General features: G+C 38.8%; 1 protein-coding gene across 3 annotated transcripts in view; it reads left to right on the top strand.

The window, feature by feature from the left end:
- Positions 1–17,872, top strand: part of elfn1a (extracellular leucine-rich repeat and fibronectin type III domain containing 1a) — an 80,821-nt gene that overhangs the window by 39,281 nt on the left and 23,668 nt on the right. For 2 of the 3 annotated variants that reach the window (XM_060897405.1, XM_060897404.1), the window contains exon 2: positions 9,845–9,954. The exons of the other annotated variant lie outside the window; for it this stretch is intronic. The gene's annotated coding sequence lies outside the window, so the exon portion shown is untranslated. The remainder of the gene's footprint in view (positions 1–9,844; positions 9,955–17,872) is intronic. 3 annotated transcript variants of the gene reach the window in all.

Genomic DNA, 17,872 nt, shown 5'->3' on the forward strand with positions numbered 1-17,872 from the left:
AGCGGTAGACGATGAGTGAGTGAGTGAGTGTTCTTGAAACCTTAGAGGTTTGCTGTACAGGGGGTCAAGAAGCATCAAGCTTAAAAAACAAATCCTCTTTTAATATCTGAGCTCGAAGGTTAATCAATTTACAAGCTAGCGCTTTCTTTTTATGTCGCCATGCCGACGGCTGTTCTGTCGCAATTTACAACAGTATAATAGAGTTATATCTTCAGTAATACATCTTCTACCTCTCTTTCAGGATCTCCAGTGCCTAACAGCTTGCTCAGCCCCTTTCAACTCTCTGTTGAAAGTCCACATGGATGTGCTGACCTAAGACTTTTTATTTTTTTAAAAAGGAGGCCTGTGTCCATTAAGCCTCAGAGAGACAGACTCTCGTTTCTGAGCTCCAGACAAACAATCCTAGTTTACCTATTTGCCACGAATACAACACATCATTGTGTAGCTCTGAGTGCCCTAGAGAGAAGGTCAGAGTACTGTAGCATCCGAGTGAACACACTCCCACACACACTCTCACACACACACACACACACACACAGACACACGCTCTCTCTCTCTCACACACACACAAACATGCTGAAACACACACACACACATGCTCACAACACACACACACACAGCAACAAACACACACACACACATGCTCTCTCTCTCACACACACACAAACATGCTCAAACACACAAACACACACACAGCAACAAACACACACACACACATGCTCTCTCTCTCACACACACACAAACATGCTCAAACACACACACAAACACACACACACACATGCTCACACACACCAACACACACGCACACACACATGCTCTCTCTAATACACACACATACAAACATGGTTAGACACACACAAACACACACAGACACACACATGCTCACACACACACAGCAACAAACACACACACACATGCTCGCTCTCTCAGACACACACACACATGCTCACAAACACACACACACACACACACACACACAGTATACGGTTCTCCTGTTCGTCTTTCCACCCTACATGATCGGTACAATAACTAATTATCATCCTTGTCACTCAAAGGATCCCATGTTGATTAGGGCCTAAAAGTCATTACAGCCTTTCAGAAAGCTTCAGAACTGCTCTGTTGTGACAACGGTCCTGGGGAGTAGAAGAAATAGATCAGTAGAACATTAATCTCATTGTCATGTCACAGGATTTAAACACTTTCTTTGGAATCCATTAAAACGGCACAGAGCAGCTAATAAATGAAAGACTGCCCCAAGCAAAGTACACCACTAAAACCCTGAGAGTCAGAATAGCTTTTCCTGTGTTCTGTAACTCCATGCTTTCTTCAACTGCCCCTGGTCTCTACCTGCCTCCAGCTCTCTTAGAGTGCCAGTAACAAAAGGATGTAGCTGTTTCGGCGTAAAGATGGCGCAGTGTAAGCTTTTACAGGTTAAAAAGTTAAGTGCGCAGCTTTTAGACGGTGTAACACGTATTGTAATGGTGAGGAAGGAAGGAAGCAACGCTTTAACTCCACATAACAGAATAATGTATTCAAACCGTGGATGTCATACAATGTAAAAAAAAAAAAAATGTAGGCAAAATGAATATTACTAGGCATCGCATGCACGGAAATGCTGTTTGCTCCTGGCAAGATAACGCGGGTTTGTGAAAGCAGAGAGAATAAAAGGCTTGAAGCTTTTCAAGCTTGTTTCTTCGGAAATATTAAAGGAGACTTTAAACGCAGTGATAAACAGTCGGCAACATTAAGGCTATTTAAAAGAACATTAAGATCTCAATTTTAAAAGCTATAAATCATCTGAAATCATAGAAATCTGTTCAGAATGTTTTGTCTGCATAAAAAAAAAAAAAATAAAAAAAATCCTGTTAATGTGACTCACAGTGGGTTGTGGCAGCTTTCTGAGATGTTTGAGATGTTTAACCATGAACCAAAATATTTGGGAAGATGAGAGCTTTATAATCGGAGGGATTCTAAACATTATATTGGGTTTTATATAAAAACCTGAGTGTGGCTTTAGGCTTAATTCATTGAAATGAAAGAAACGGGGGCAGAAATGTATTAAGGAAATGTGATTGGGGGCAGGTTTGTTTAAGTCGTGCTGTTTAGTGTATAGAACTATAGAAGCAATTACATACTGAATTTATCTCTGTTTAATCACATATTGCATTACAGGAAGACTAGAGCAGTCTGTTTACATCGCAAATAAGGAGCTGCATATATATGTACAGCAATTATGTAAGAATGTTTGTGTGCATTTCTAGTCTATTTGATCTCTTCTTAATAAATCGCTTGACTTGACTAACAATTTCCATCTATCTATCTATCTATCTATCTATCTATCTATCTATCTATCTATCTATCTATCTATCTATCTATCTATCTATCTATCTATCTATGGTTTATCTATCTATCTATCTATCTATCTATCTATCTATCTATCTATCTATCTATCTATCTATCTATGGTTTATCTATCTATCTATCTATCTATCTATCTATCTATCTATCTATCTATCTATCTATCTATTTATCTATGGTTTATCTATCTATCTATCTATCTATCTATCTATCTATCTATCTATCTATCTATCTATCTATCTATCTATGGTTTATCTATCTATCTATCTATCTATCTATCTATCTATCTATCTATCTATCTATCTATCTATGGTTTATCTATCTATCTATCTATCTATCTATCTATCTATCTATCTATCTATCTATCCATCTATCTATCTATCTGTCTATCTATCTATCTATCTATCTATCTATCTATCTATCTATCTATCTATCTATCTATCTATCTATCTATCTATTTATCTATGGTTTATCTATCTATCTATCTATCTATCTATCTATCTATCTATCTATCTATCTATCTATTTATCTATGGTTTATCTTTCTATCTATCTATCTATCTATCTATCTATCTATCTATCTATCTATCTATCTATCTATCTATCTATCTATTTATCTATGGTTTATCTATCTATCTATCTATCTATCTATCTATCTATCTATCTATCTATCTATGATCTTTCTATCTATCTATCTGTCTGTCTGTCTGTCTATCTATCTATCTATCTATCTATCTATCTATCTATCTATCTATCTATTTATCTATGGTTTATCTATCTATCTATCTATCTATCTATCTATCTATCTATCTATCTATCTATCTATGATCTTTCTATCTATCTATCTGTCTATCTATCTATCTATCTATCTATCTATCTATCTATCTATCTATCTATCTATCTATCTATCTATAGTTTATCTATCTATCTATCTATCTATCTATCTATCTATCTATCTATCTATCTATCTATCTATCTATTTATCTATGGTTTATCTATCTATCTATCTATCTATCTATCTATCTATCTATGATCTATCTATCTATCTATCTATCTATCTATCTATCTATGATCTTTCTATCTATCTATCTATCTATCTATCTATCTATCTATCTATCTATCTATCTATCTATCTATCTATTTATCTATGGTTTATCTATCTATCTATCTATCTATCTATCTATCTATCTATCTATCTATCTATCTATCTATCTATCTATCTTATCTCTTTAGATTTCATACACGTTCCTCTGTACCTTAGCAGATCATTTTTTCAGTCCCCAAACAAGGTCATGTTTCCTCTCCTGGCTTTTGCCTTAGATCATTGAGTTTCTCCACTCTGTGAAGCCCAAAGCTTGTCTATAGGTTTTTACTTCATTTCACTCTGAAGCTTTATTTCACTCTGAAGCCTACGAAGCTTTATAAGCAGTTCTGCAATAGTTTTCTTCTTTAATATCGAATTTCTGCTTCTCTACTTTACCACGCTCTAGTGATGATGGTGTTTGTGTGTTTCCTCTATACCGTGTGTTTATCACACAATATCCTAATCTATACGGTATCTGTGCACTGTGAGACCTTACTGTAGAGGAGTGATGTAAATGTTTATTCTGATTCCTATTATTTTGTCTCGTGTGTTTTCTCTTTTCCTTTTGGACAAAAATTTAGACCCCATTATTGATATTTATTGGTTTTGGACTTTTCCCACTGACTGTGAAATCAGTCCGCTGGGGTAACTGCCTGTACTGCCTCACATGGGGCATGGAGCAGAACAGTGGTGGCTCAAGTTAAGTTAAGGCTCTGGGTTGTTGATTGGAGGATCAGCATTCAAGCGCCGGTGCTGCCAAGTTGCCACTGTTGGGACCTTTGACAAGCCCCTTAACCCTCTCTGCTCCAGAGGTGCTGTATCATGTCTGACCCTGCGCTCTGACCCCAACCTCCATAGTTAGGATATGTAAAGTAAGAATTTCACTGTGCTGTAATGTAGATGTGACAATAATAAAGGCTTCTATTCTTGTGCTTCCACAAAATCGCTCATAACCTTTGTTGTACATTGTTTTCACTTCTTTATCTTATATCAATGATTGTATTTTAAAATTCCCTTCATCTATTAGACAAAAAGCACTTCACATTGTGACAGCAGGAAAAACCATAGACAGAGGCATCAAGCTGAACATATGTTGATGAAGCCTGTATAATGCATCACCATTGCTCTGATGTGACATCAAAACCCCAAAGACCAATTAAGGTGTACAGAGCCGACTGCCAAATGCTATTGGCTTATGTGAAGCAGATGAAACCTTCCTCAATACATTGCTGTTAGACGAATTGTCCATCATGCGCAGGTGATTTAGCTCTCAATTTCAATAACGATTCCTCACCTCTAACAGCTGAACACAAATGAATCAAAGCCAGAGCGTGATCCATAATGATCATAATATATAATGTAGTAAAATGTTTTCTCATCTTTTCTGATTTCTTTGCTAAAATAACCGGCGTGTATTAATAAATATACCTCCGTATATACAATCTAACACAAAAATCTTAGTTATTTAGACGTTTTTTGTTGTAGTAGAGAAGCATTTGAATATCTTGGAATATCTTGGAATATAGACATGGAATATCTTTCTTTTTCTTTTCTTTTCTTTTTTTTATTTTGCTATTTTTAGCCTATTGGAGCTTGTTCTCTCTTTTTTTTTTTCCCTTGAGTTTTGTCTGTTTGCAAGACCAGCACCGTGAACTTTCTCTCTCTCTTTCTCGACCCCTCCGGGGGGGGGATCTTGCAGTGTGACTTCTCACTTCTCGCTTCTCTACCTCCAGGTTGAATGGAGCGACTGAGTCATTCAGTTGTGAAATCAAGTTTACGGAGATCTTCCCACTGCTCTCATCGCCGCTAGTTCACAACAGTCAAAAAAATAAATAAATAAAAATTAAAAAAAAAAAAAAAAAAGTGACAGCACTGAAATCAAGTCTGCCTTCTGCCGTAATCTTCTTCTCGTCTTCCACTAAGATGATCCCCACGGAGGATGCATTATCTTTTCCGGAGACGCCACTATGTCACTGTCACTTTCTTGTCCCGTAGCTAAAGGCAGGGTGATTATGTCATCTAAACACTGTTTGAGATGTTTCACTACTGAGTCAGATATAAAATGTTTCCTGATATCGTAAACAGCGAGGCAGGTTTTCGGGGCACAAACCCCCCAGACCCACCTCCCCCATGCACACACACCCCCTGTGGATTCGTGTGAAAGTGAATGGGGTTGTAACATGATCTAAGTACGTTCTCGAATGTAACTTTATATTCATATATGCAAGAATAGAGCTGCCACTATAATAATTAGTATCTTGAGTCTTCATGTCGTCTTTAACGCCAGCTTTTCTTCCTCATATATCAGTGTTCTGCATGCTCACGCCATACTGGACCACTTCTTCAGCATATGTTCACTGGCTCTCAGTAGACACTTCATCCTTTTCACGGTTACGGTGAATCCGAAGCCTATCCCGGGGACACTGGGCGTGTGGTGGGAATACAACCTGGAGGGCACCATACACACACTCACACACACACACACACACCTATAGTAGGTGCAATTTTAGAGTTACCAATCTTGTTTTTCAAAGGTTGGAAGAAACCTGGAGAACCTGAAGGAAGCCCTGGAGGCGTCTGTTCAGATAGTAACCCGAGTTCAGGATCTTTGAGCTGCTAGGCAGCAACTCTACCCACTGCACAACCCAGAAACATAAATAGATAATAACACATCCAAATATACAAACCGCATAGTAGCTACGTTGCATGTCCGTCTTGTCAAACGTCTCGCTTGTTAGAGCAGTCAATACAGCCTTCGCTGACATTGTTTTCCCTCTTTAATTGTTGAATCTTGTCAAGTTGTTCGAGCTTCACAAATAGACCGACGGAGAGTGGCAGCTGCGAGCTCTTATTTGCTAATTCTGAACTGTCTATTCCACATCCTCTTCATCTGCCAAAGGCTGGCCTTATTCAGAGGATATGATAAGAAACGTACATAAGGCTGAGCAGAAGAACTGGATTTTATTCTTACATGCTGCTAAGATTGGATTGAGTAGCGAAGCGCAATAAGGTGAAGGAGGCGCTAATTTCATCGCTAATTTCATCGCTAATTTCATCGCTAATTTCATCGCTAATTTCATCACTAATTTCACTCTTGCTTAATCTTATGAACTCCAAGTGACATTTCTTATGTTCTACTGCTTTGATTGATTTCTTTTTTTTTTGTTTTAAGATATAAACTGAATAATATAGAGGTCTTTGTTTCTCAAAGATGATTCCTAAACACTTTAAAGCTCCATGATGAAGAGCTAGTAAGTTGTGTATACTCTTGTGTGTATTAAACAGAATATTTACACTGTTTCTTACAACAAAATGATTCAATCTGCCTCCTTAACTTTACTGTAATTAATTATTTAGCGCTGTAGCATGCTTAAGGGAGATTTGTTGTTTGTATATAGAAAAGATACCACCATCAGTTAGCTTTTTCTTTTTTTTTTTATTTTTTTTTTTATTGACGAACAGGTTTTAAGGAAAGTGTCTCATGATGGATGACAGAAGTGCCGGAATGAAATCGACTCAAAAGTCCTGCCTGTGAGCTGTCAAGCATGTTCTTTTACTAGTATCAAAATAATGGCAGCAATGTTCTGTATTCGGCTATTTTTGTGCTTTGTTGTCACGTGTACATCTCTGCATGTGTTAGATCTGAGTGAAGGCAAGTCACTCAGTGCAGGCGGAGAAAGTGGAGAAAAACGAGGCAGAGCTCATGGTCAGTGCACTTTCCATGCACTCATTCCTCAGAAACATATGGGCCTCCTTATGAGACTTGCGTGCTTCACTCTCCAGCCATCGCATGTTTATCAAAGCTAAGCTCATGGGAAGAAATCGCACATACCCACTAAGGCTTAGTTGTTTTTTATTTCCAACCCACAGGGGCTGTTCCTTAACTAATTAAACTCAGATGCGCAAAATGTTTTACTCCCTGTGACGAAAAGAAGCGCTGCTTCGAATACCGGTTTAGCATCAGCATACATGTTTACAGGACACAGTCAGAGGGCTTCTCTCACCCCTCAGGTCTGGTGCAAGCGAGGGGGGTTAAGAGGTAGTAAAGGCCAGGGCAGCTGCGTGCTTGAACCTGCCAAGGACTGTGCTTCCCAGGCTTGCTCAGTGCCATTAAATGGGTCATTGAACAGCTAAATGGAGTCATTATAACGAGTAATTAAAAGAATAGCACCCAAGACTCCGAAACTCTCCTCTGCCTGCCTCTGGGTTCCGCCGCCTTTGGGGTTTCGTAGACTCTTGCTTCGTAGCAGCTGCTGGAGGCACTTTCACTGGAATGCAAATCACATCTTTCCCAGCTAATTAAACCGCATTATCAAGGCTTTAGCATTATTGAAATTCTGACTAGGCATTAGATTTTTCCATGGGAAACAAATTTGTTTTGCAAGTTAGACCTTTGAAAGCACTTGTTGGTTTCATTCTCTGCTGCAGCTTCCAAGTTCAATTTGGTCACAATCAGTTCATTTTGGTAACGAATCATTATTTAGAATCAGATCTCCAGCATTTTCAGAATTCTGTGTGTCAGCTTTGAAAATGCAATAAAAAAACAGTCTTTCTAAATATGTCCGGTCCCCAGTCGAGCAAGGCAAGTTGTTTTTACACGAATCCCTCACTGCCTGAACGTGATCTCAGTGCAGATTATAATTGACGTTTGCATAAAATTACTGAGATGCCAATCAGTGTGAAATACATAAACACACACGAAGAAACAAAAAGAGTACACAGTGCAAGAACAAACATCTGCAGCATCTGCATATGGATAATGTCACATTTCAAGAAGAACTTTGGAATGTTTGGAATCTGTATTACATCATGTATGAAGATCACAAGCTTTATATAATATATAATATATCTGTAAGTACAGATCTGTTTGGAATGGTGAGGTATTCTCACAGAACCTTACTTAACCCTTTTTTAGGGGCTTAAACTGGGATTCCAGTCTACTAGCGGATTGGAATTCGACTTATAGGACGTTTTTAATCAGCATAAACAAATGAATACTTTTATGGCTGAAAGTTTGATATAAAATGAGACAGGACTCACAGAGAGCAGAAATGGGTTTGATATCAAAATTGACTTCAAGATGTTTGTGTGAAAAACATGATTTTATTTTACATATTTTATTGGTACTTTACAATGAATACTTTGCCCCTAAAAAGAAATACAATTCCTACAATCTTTTAAAATCCCAGAGTGTCTACTTTCACAAGTCCCCCTAAGGAACAGTTTTTGAGTGGAAAAGATTCATGTTGTTCTTGTTTTCTTGTTTAAATCAAACATGATTTGTAAATCCAATTTGAAAGACCGTGTTTATATGTTTCTGTGACCAGGTCTGATTTTTTCCACAGTAATATGAGCTAGTATGTGGACTGGCTATGCTAAATTACCCCAGACGTGAATGAATGAGTGTATGGTTGACAGTTACTAGATTCTATTACTGCTGGTTACTATTGGTCTGCATAAGTCATTGTATCAGTGTCTCACGTGCAGGACCGAAAACAAGAAAAGTTACAAATTTGGAAAAAGTATTTCTAACTTACTTGTAGTTTAGCCTCTCAGCTATGAGGTTCAGTTCAGAGGAAAGAAAGAAATTAATATGTGCAATATGGGCGGTGCAGGAAATTGTGTAGGGCTTAATTAGTTGGTCTTGCTTGCCGATCACAGCCAGAGCTTACGCTGGTTAATTGGAGTAGGGATTCATTAGCATTAGATCAATGTCTGGGTGGAAAATAAATAAATAAAGAAAGAAATGAATGGCTCATGTGCCAGAGAGGTTGTGTCATGACAGGAAACATTCGCAGGGCCAACCATCTCGAATCGGCCTTCATCGATCCTCTGTCACACACCGGGCTCGGAATGTTCAGGGTCGGCATGCAGACAGACGGCATTAACGTGCAGTTCAGAGGATGAGGATTGGCGTGTCGGAGCGTATCTAAAAGTGTAATCTAAAAGGAATCCAAGCAATGTTTTAAAAACCCGGGAACCAGACACGAATCGATAGGTAAAGAACTATTATAAACCAGATCTACTTAACTGTAGTGTTTTGTTTATGCGATCTGTGGCCCACTTTCACTTTATAGTCAGTGGGGATGATAGTAACATTTAAAAAAAGTTGAGTTGTGGTTAAAAACAAACCTTCATGAATAAACTACGAGTTCATTTGTACACAATAACAGCTTTCTTTTTAGATATGGTTTTGGTTTCTATTGTAAAATACCCCATTAAAATGAAACCAGGAAGAATTGAACAGTGTCATTTTAAAACCTTTTTTTTTTTCTCATCAGTTTCTTGCATTCATTTTAGAATTTGAAATGTCCAGGCTATATTGAAAGACCGTTTGTCTTCACTTTTCAAATCTGTGAGCAAGATAAACAAATCTAACCCACTGGGTTTTTGTGCTTTTCCAGAGAGAAACAGAGAAAAAAAAGACAGAGAGACTGAGAGAGAGAGAAAGACCTGCTGATGAAGGGGTGAGAGATGCGTGTTCTCCAAGGAGTGTTTAACCTGAGCAGCAGGGGTAAGTCCGGTTTGGCACGGCTCCATATCTGTAGCACAGTGAGAAAGTGCCCGGCTTTTTACTGGCTCCACTCATTAATGCATAAGGGAATGGATTGAAAACTTTATATAAGTGCCGTAATGACTGCATGTACATAGCCTTCTTTTTTCCTAATTTACACTAGAGCACTTTTTTGTGTTTTTATGAAAAGTAAATACGATTGAATAACTTAATCCGATCATATCTATATACTTCATAAAGTTAATAGTAGTAGATACAGTAATTAGTACTTTGACTAATACAGGGCATGTGGTGGCCTAGTGGTTAAGGTGTTGGGCTACCAATCAGAAGGTTGTGAGTTTAATCCCAGCTCCACCAAGTTGCCACCGCTGGGCCCCTGAGCAAGGCCCTTAACCCTCAATTGTTCAGTTGTGTAAATAGGAGGTAATGTAAGTTGCTCTGGATAAGAGCATCTGCCAGATGCTGTAAATGTACTAATAAATACAACAAAAAAAGTCAATGCATGATAAAATACGAATACCAAATAGAAAATCCGTTTTCGTACATTCAACACAATTCGATCATTTATTTTCAAATCCCTGACTAAACCAACCCTAACCAACCCTCTCCACTGAAATAGAAGATCGAACCCAGGTCACTGGAGCAACAGCCACATTATCGCTGTTCTCTCCTCCAGCTACTTACTTAATTGTGTTCATTTAAGTTAATTCTATAGCTACAGTTCCCTCAGTACCGAAGTCCTCATGAGATTTCAGAACGTAATCGGTTGATACTACGCTCGCTCCACATCGTCCTGTCAGGTAATTACTTAGAAACCTGTTTCAATTTTGTTTAGTATAAGCAATGTAACCATGTTCTGATGAGAAAATGAATATTTTTATTGAAACGTCTTCTTTTTTTCTTCAATCTGCCCGGAATGACAGCATTTAAATGAAAACCCAATGCAACGTGTCTTAGTAAGGTGCTTACTGACCATCGTCCACATCAGTGCGCCTTCGAGTAGATTGTATAGCGTTTCAGGAGCAAACTATAGTCCCTGAATGGCTGCTTTAATGCATATGAAGGTCATTTTGTGGATAGTAGCACTGACATCCTGGAAGAAAGCTCTCTCATCAGAAGAGTCAGTCGGTATAACTGGGTATTGATTTCAAATGACCCTTGACTCTAAGCGGACAAGTGGACCGGCGAGTGCCAGCGAATTAGCATTCAGCATAACAGAGCCACATGTTTATTTTCCTTAATACGTCAGCTTTCTATAGGGAAAAAGTTTTAATATTTAATGAGGTAAAATCTGGTTAGTTATAGGCATCTTGCAAGTTCCTACCTGCTGGCAGTTTTTTGCCTTTAAGGCCTCTTCTGTGCCGGCTGCTTGCCCACATCTGTCTTCGAGTCTCGGTGCCTGCATTCTGTCTCAAACTAGCTGATGCAACGTGGGGCAACTGCATACAGATGAGACTCAGCTTTTGGTTGGAACATAAAGAAGCTTAGAGCAGATCACATCTAAAAGTTTGAATTACCTCAGCGATGAAGGCATAACAATTAAACCGTGTCAATCATCGCAGAACGTAGCAGTGTTTTCTAATGTAACTAATGAATGACAAATGAACAGTGAATATTTTAACAGCTCTTAACATTAACAGTAATGGTTATATGAATGAACTGTTAAAAATAAATAAAACTATTATCTGTGTGTGTCAAATAGTATAATCCACTGTGTCAAAATGAAAATAAAAATCTAGATTAAAACAAACAAACAATGAAAAAAAACAAGAAAACTGATTGACTGCTAGTTTACATGAGGCACATGATATCAGCTCATTAGGACCTTATCACTGTCTGTATACGTGTGTGTGTGTGAGTGTGTGTGTCTGTCTGTCTGTCTGTCTATATTTTTTCTATAAAAAGGACTGAATCTGAACAACGAGATCTAGAAGTCTATTTATGTGCAAGGAAATGGACAGAACGAAATGAACATTCATTCATTTATTCATTTCCTACCGCTTATCCGAACTATCTCGGGTAACGGGGAGCCTGTGCCTATCTCAGGCGTCATCGGGCATCAAGGCAGGATACACCCTTGACGGAGTGCCAACCCATCGCAGGGCACACACACACACACTCTCATTCACTCACGCAATCACACATTACGGACAATTTTTCCAGAGATGCCAATCAACCTACCATGCATGTCTTTGGACCGGGGGAGGAAACCGGAGTACCCGGAGGAAACCCCCGAGGCACGGGGAGAACATGCAAACTCCACACACACAAGGCGGGAATCGAACCCCCAACCCTGGAGGTGTGAGGCGAACGTGCTAACCACTAAGCCACCGTGCCCCCTGAAATGAACATGTGTTTACAAAAATAAAGGATTTTAATTCAGAGCCTGAGCAAAAACATTTGAGATGGAGGTCCCATGGCCAGGTTCAGACTTAAATCTAAGTTCCTAGATATATAACACTACCAGTACTACTACTACTACTACTACTATTACTACTACTACTACTACTACTATTACTACTACTACTACTACTCCTAATAATAATAATAATAATAATAGTTCATGCCTAATCTCTTGGTAGAATTTGATAATTAATTGCCTTATACAATACACTCAATAGCTCTGTGTGTGTCTGTTGTGTCTATTTCGTTTGATTCTTGTCTCGCGCCATCTCACAGCCCTGATAAACAATGATAAATGAGAAGAACACTGTTACAGCAGAACAACAGCATTACAGCCGTTCAGAGATTAGAGCACGCTTAGAGCCTGGCATCAGGTAACTAGGTTACTAGGCTAATATTATATGTAAGCCTAGGAAGAGAAAATCAGATATAGACTCATAACTCTTTATCTGCACAGCTTTCAGGCTGTAAAATAATCATTTCTTTAGAACGGAAGAACAGCAATATGAATGCCCACACACACATTAGAGAAATCTCGTCTTAAATAGTCACACATTCTCAGTCTCAAGCCTTAAACACACAGGGTTTGAGTTAACTATGTGTTTCTAGAGCAGCAATATTTGTTAATACGAGAGTTTCTTTTCTCAGACATGGCTCATGTATAATAGTTTTTTAAAGTGTTTATTAAAAGAATTTTCTAAGCCTATGATGACCCTTGCTGGATCTTTATTTTTTTTTAAGGATTATGACTGATTAATGTAATCGATCGTCATCCTCCTTAGATTTGACAAACATAATGCACATTTTTTCCACATCCATGAGCCATGAGTGAAAAAAGATGGCTAGTCTTATTCTTTGTGTCAATGACATTTGTATGTAAATTTGGCTCTTTAGAATCGTGACTGTATTTTATGTCAAGGACCAGACTTCCTGGATGACTGACAGAAATGGCTTCACTCCTACTTACTGTTTATACAATATGTGCAGTGCCTCCGGAAAGTATTCACCCCCTAGTGATTATTCCACTTTTTGCTGTGTTGCAATGACACACCGATATATGAGAAAATATTAGAAATGGGATTTTTGTCTGTTCCTTTTTGATTTCCTCTACAGAAATAAAAGGCAATAAATTATTTAAATTTGTTCACAATAAAGTAATATCGAAACACTGCAGCAACTAATCCCCCGGAGTTGATACTTGACTGCGCATTGGCTGTTTGCAGCATTTCGAGCTTGGAGTTTTCTCGGATGTGACTGTAGGAGTTTTGCACACTTTGATTTTTGCCATTTTATTAAATTCCTCGATGCAAATTTTCTCACAAATTAGATGGAAAACACTAGCAGACAGCAATTTTCAGCTCGTTTTCATTTGGATAAATGATGTCTTTCCTGGACTCAAATCTGCTTCTTAAAACAAGTTCCTCCCGACAAATTGCTCATATTTGGCTTTCTCCATGTTGTCTTGCTGGCAGCAAGCTTTCTAGATCGTCCTCCTGGAAAGCAGCCTCACAGTGCTACCACCACCATGCTTGATGTTACCAGGTTGTTGGGCTGTATTTGGTCTGTGACATACTGGATGCTTTGCTTTTAGACCAAAGAGCTCAAAAACATTTTTTGAAAAGCTCTTGGATCTTTTCACCTGCCTTCTAGCAAACTCCAGGCATGCATTTACTGTATATTAGTCTTATTGAGAACTTTCTTCCTTCTGGACATTCTCCCCCAGAGTCTAGATCTGTGTTGGAGCTTGTGATATTGTTGAGGTCTGGACAGGTTCTTCTACTGTATGTTTTTCCCCAATGTGCTCTGTAACCTCTCCGGTGTGTAGCTTGGGCTTTTCTCTAACAATTGATCTCGGCTTGTGCTCCTCAGCGGTGCTCCTAAGAAGTTTTAAAGGTTTGCTGATCTATTCGATAAACTTATCCCCCTTGTTTCCTCCAAACAAGTTAATCTAAAAGCGTCACATGAAGTTCTTTGGTCCTTATGACACAGCAGGACTGATTTAACCTGCCGTAGTAGCTGTGAGACTTCCCAAAGGTTCATACAGTATAGGTTGTGAACTGGTATATGGTAGCCTAGTGGTTAAGGGGTTAGACCACCAATCAGAAGGCTGCAGGTTTAAATCCCAGGTCCACCAAGCTGCCACTGCTGCCACTCCTCAAATTGTTGTAAGAAATAAAATAAAATGTAAGTCCTCTAGGTAAGGGTGAATGCCACTGAACACACTAAGCTCTGCCTCGCGTTTAGTTGTCTACTAAATTTTGATGTATAACAGCACTTATAACTTGATCAAGTTTTTTCTTTAGTTTAATAGTAGTTACTATTCAGCTAATGTATCATATTCAGAGAATATTATACCATATGATTAAAGCACTTATATATGCATCATATAAAGCATATGAAGACTTCCTCCCCATAAGCACTTAGCTGGAGGTGAAGGGCAAAATTTATAGTGTATGAAGGTTCATGTTGCTCTTTTGTCCTGTAGAGTTACTCACAGAACCAGAGACTTCATCTGTGTTCGCTGTCCCTAGTTCTGTCAAACATATGACCTACAGCTCTTACACACGAAAGGTCCATAGATAATTATTACCATTCATGTGTTTCTAATATGATACTCCATGAAACATTGGAAAGTTTTACTTCCTTCATAAACAGGTACCATTAAACCACGTTTCTCCACTGAGGAGCTTAGGTTTATTCCCTCTCTCTCTCTCACTCATTTTCTACCGCTTATCCGAACTACCTCGGGTCACGGGGAGCTCAGGCGTCATCTCAGGTGTCATCGGGCATCAAGGCAGGATACACCCTGGACGGTGTGCCAACCCATCGCAGGGCACACACACACACACACACTCATTCACTCACGCAATCACACACTACGGACAATTTTCCAGAGATGCCAATCAACCTAGTATGCATGTCTTTGGACCGGGGGAGGAAACCGGAGTACCCGGAGGAAACCCCCGAGGCACGGGGAGAACATGCAAACTCCACACACACAAGGTGGAGGCAGGAATCAAACCCCCAACCCTGGAGGTGTGAGGCGAACGTGCTAACCATTAAGCCCCTAGGTTTATTCATACTTCTGGAAATCAAATCGCTTTAACGCCATCATTGCCATCAATGTCCAGGAGCGAGCTGTGCTGTCCCTCAAGCCGCCAGGGCCATTAGCACTCCTGTACAATCATCTTATCTACACGGGGCATGAAAAAAAGAACGGCAGGCCATATCAGCCTAAAGTAATTGTTCATTTCTAATGACTTATATTTAGAGAGTGAGCTGCAGCATTCAGTGAGAGAGAAGAGGATTAATAAAAGCCAATTGGCGGGAGCCGTGGTGGCTTATCAGCCCTCATGTAATTTCCACTTTCCGGAATGCGAATGAATCAGGGACACGTCTGCTCGGTATTGCACAGCAATTTGTTCACGAACTCTACACAAACCAGATACCATCAACAGTTTAAAGATATATTTTTTATCCCTTTACATATTTGTAAAGCTTGGTCCATCTTTCACCGTTCGTTCACCATCTTGTAAATTCAGACATCTCCGAAGCAGTCGTATTACTGGTGAGGTGATGTGTATTTACAGAGGTCACACGGGCACATCGGTGACCTTATGATTTATTTGAAGTACCTTCATCACCAGCGGTAAAGCAAACATCGCTACCCTTTATATAGTGAACTCCTTTTTACCTAGCACTAACTGGAAAGGGAATGAAAGATCCATGTTCATCAACAAGCTCACAATAGTTTAGTGTGTGACTCTGACATAGCTTTTTATCTTATATCCAGAAAAAAAATCACTGTATGTAATATTAATAATAAAACATCAGCGAGTACGACTGGCCTCGAATGGAGGTTTAATTAAGAGGATTCTTTCTTCTTTGTTATATACTGTAAATTATTAGAACCTTACTGTGGGATGTGGTAGTCTACTGGTTAAGGTGTTGGGCTACCAATCAGAAGGTTGTGAGTTTGATTCCTACGTCCACCAAGCTGCCACTGCTGGGCCCCTGAGCAAGGCCCTTAACCCTCAATTGCTCAGTTGTGTAAAAAAATGAGATAAAATGTAAGTTGCTCTGGATAAGTGCGTCTGCTAAATGCTGTAAATGTACTCTTAAAACCTTTGCTTTGTATTTAATTTACACAGCACTCAAAATCCTGCTTTATACACTTTATATAGAACAAACCTGAGCTCCAGAAGCATTAAGGCACCCAATATTTAATTTTTTTAGATTCTTAATGCAATGAATTTAATTATTCAAGTTTCTTAAGCAAATGGAAAAAATGCCTGCTCCCTGAGCTCGTTAATCTGCACGACACGGCCGTTTGTGAACCCCCAGAGTTGTCTTTACATCTCTGTATGTCATTCAGCTTTTATTCAACCTGCACTCAAGAGTTAATAACATATTTGTCCAAAGGTGGGAGCTGCCTCCAGAATCCCCTGCATTCGTGTCTTCTCCGTTCCCCAGCAACAGCCATTTTTCAAATAGTGTGTACAGCGTGTCATGATGAGTGCTGGAGGCATGGCTGAGCACACACTCCAATGCTCTGTGACCAGAGTTAATGATAATGTTGGTGAACTATCACCATGCTAATGGTCTGAATGCACTGTGACAACATTTACCCACAGCCACTTATTGTTGCTCCCTTTCTCCTTCATGACAAGATGGATGAAGGCCTCTTTTGTAACCTTGTGTGAGGAACAACCATTAAAAAAAAAAAGGGCTTGGTTTCTACTATATGATTAACGATGGGAACAATTGAGTCGTCCTGAGCTTGGCGATGAGCCGTTCATGCGTGTGAAAGAATTTAGAGCGAGAAAGGCAAAAACGAAGCAAAAGATCATATGATGAATATGAATTTTAGAGACAATCGACATAAAATTGGATGAAGCAGATGTGGCTTGGCCTCTGTCATGACCCGGTATAAACAGCGTCCTTTCATATTTAACTAACATTTGCCATTATCTCTTTCCCCACATTAAGCTCTCTCCTGCTAGACCAGTCCGTGCATGTGCAATGAAGTAAAAATCGTTATTGGCTCTGCTTTAAATGATTACTTTACTCCAGAGTGCTAAATTAGATAACAGCACATGGCTGCAGGTACTCCTTAGAATGATCTGATTTGTATAATGGTAACTCTGCTTTATATTTCAGTTCTGATAAGCAACAGTAGAACGTTTTTATAGCCTCTGCATCAAAATGTGAACACGAATCGAGTAGAAACTTATGTAATGTATTTCTAATGGCCTCAAAAACATCCATATCCTGACCTGAGGCCATCCTTAAAAATATTTTGGTTTGCAGTAACAAAAAAAAAAAAGGGTCGGTAGGTAGGTCTATTTTTTTTTTCAAGTTTCAATGTAAAAAAAAAATGTACAATTTTGGTGATGGTGATTACGTAGGTATGAATTTAAACAAATTAGCTGGGCAATTTATATATTTACAATACTTACTAAAATATAATAAATATTATTTTATTGCTTTTGTATTAGTTGTCCGAAGAGTAAAA

This window comes from Tachysurus vachellii, chromosome 21, assembly GCF_030014155.1.
Source record: "Tachysurus vachellii isolate PV-2020 chromosome 21, HZAU_Pvac_v1, whole genome shotgun sequence".
In the NCBI taxonomy this organism is placed as follows: domain Eukaryota; kingdom Metazoa; phylum Chordata; class Actinopteri; order Siluriformes; family Bagridae; genus Tachysurus; species Tachysurus vachellii.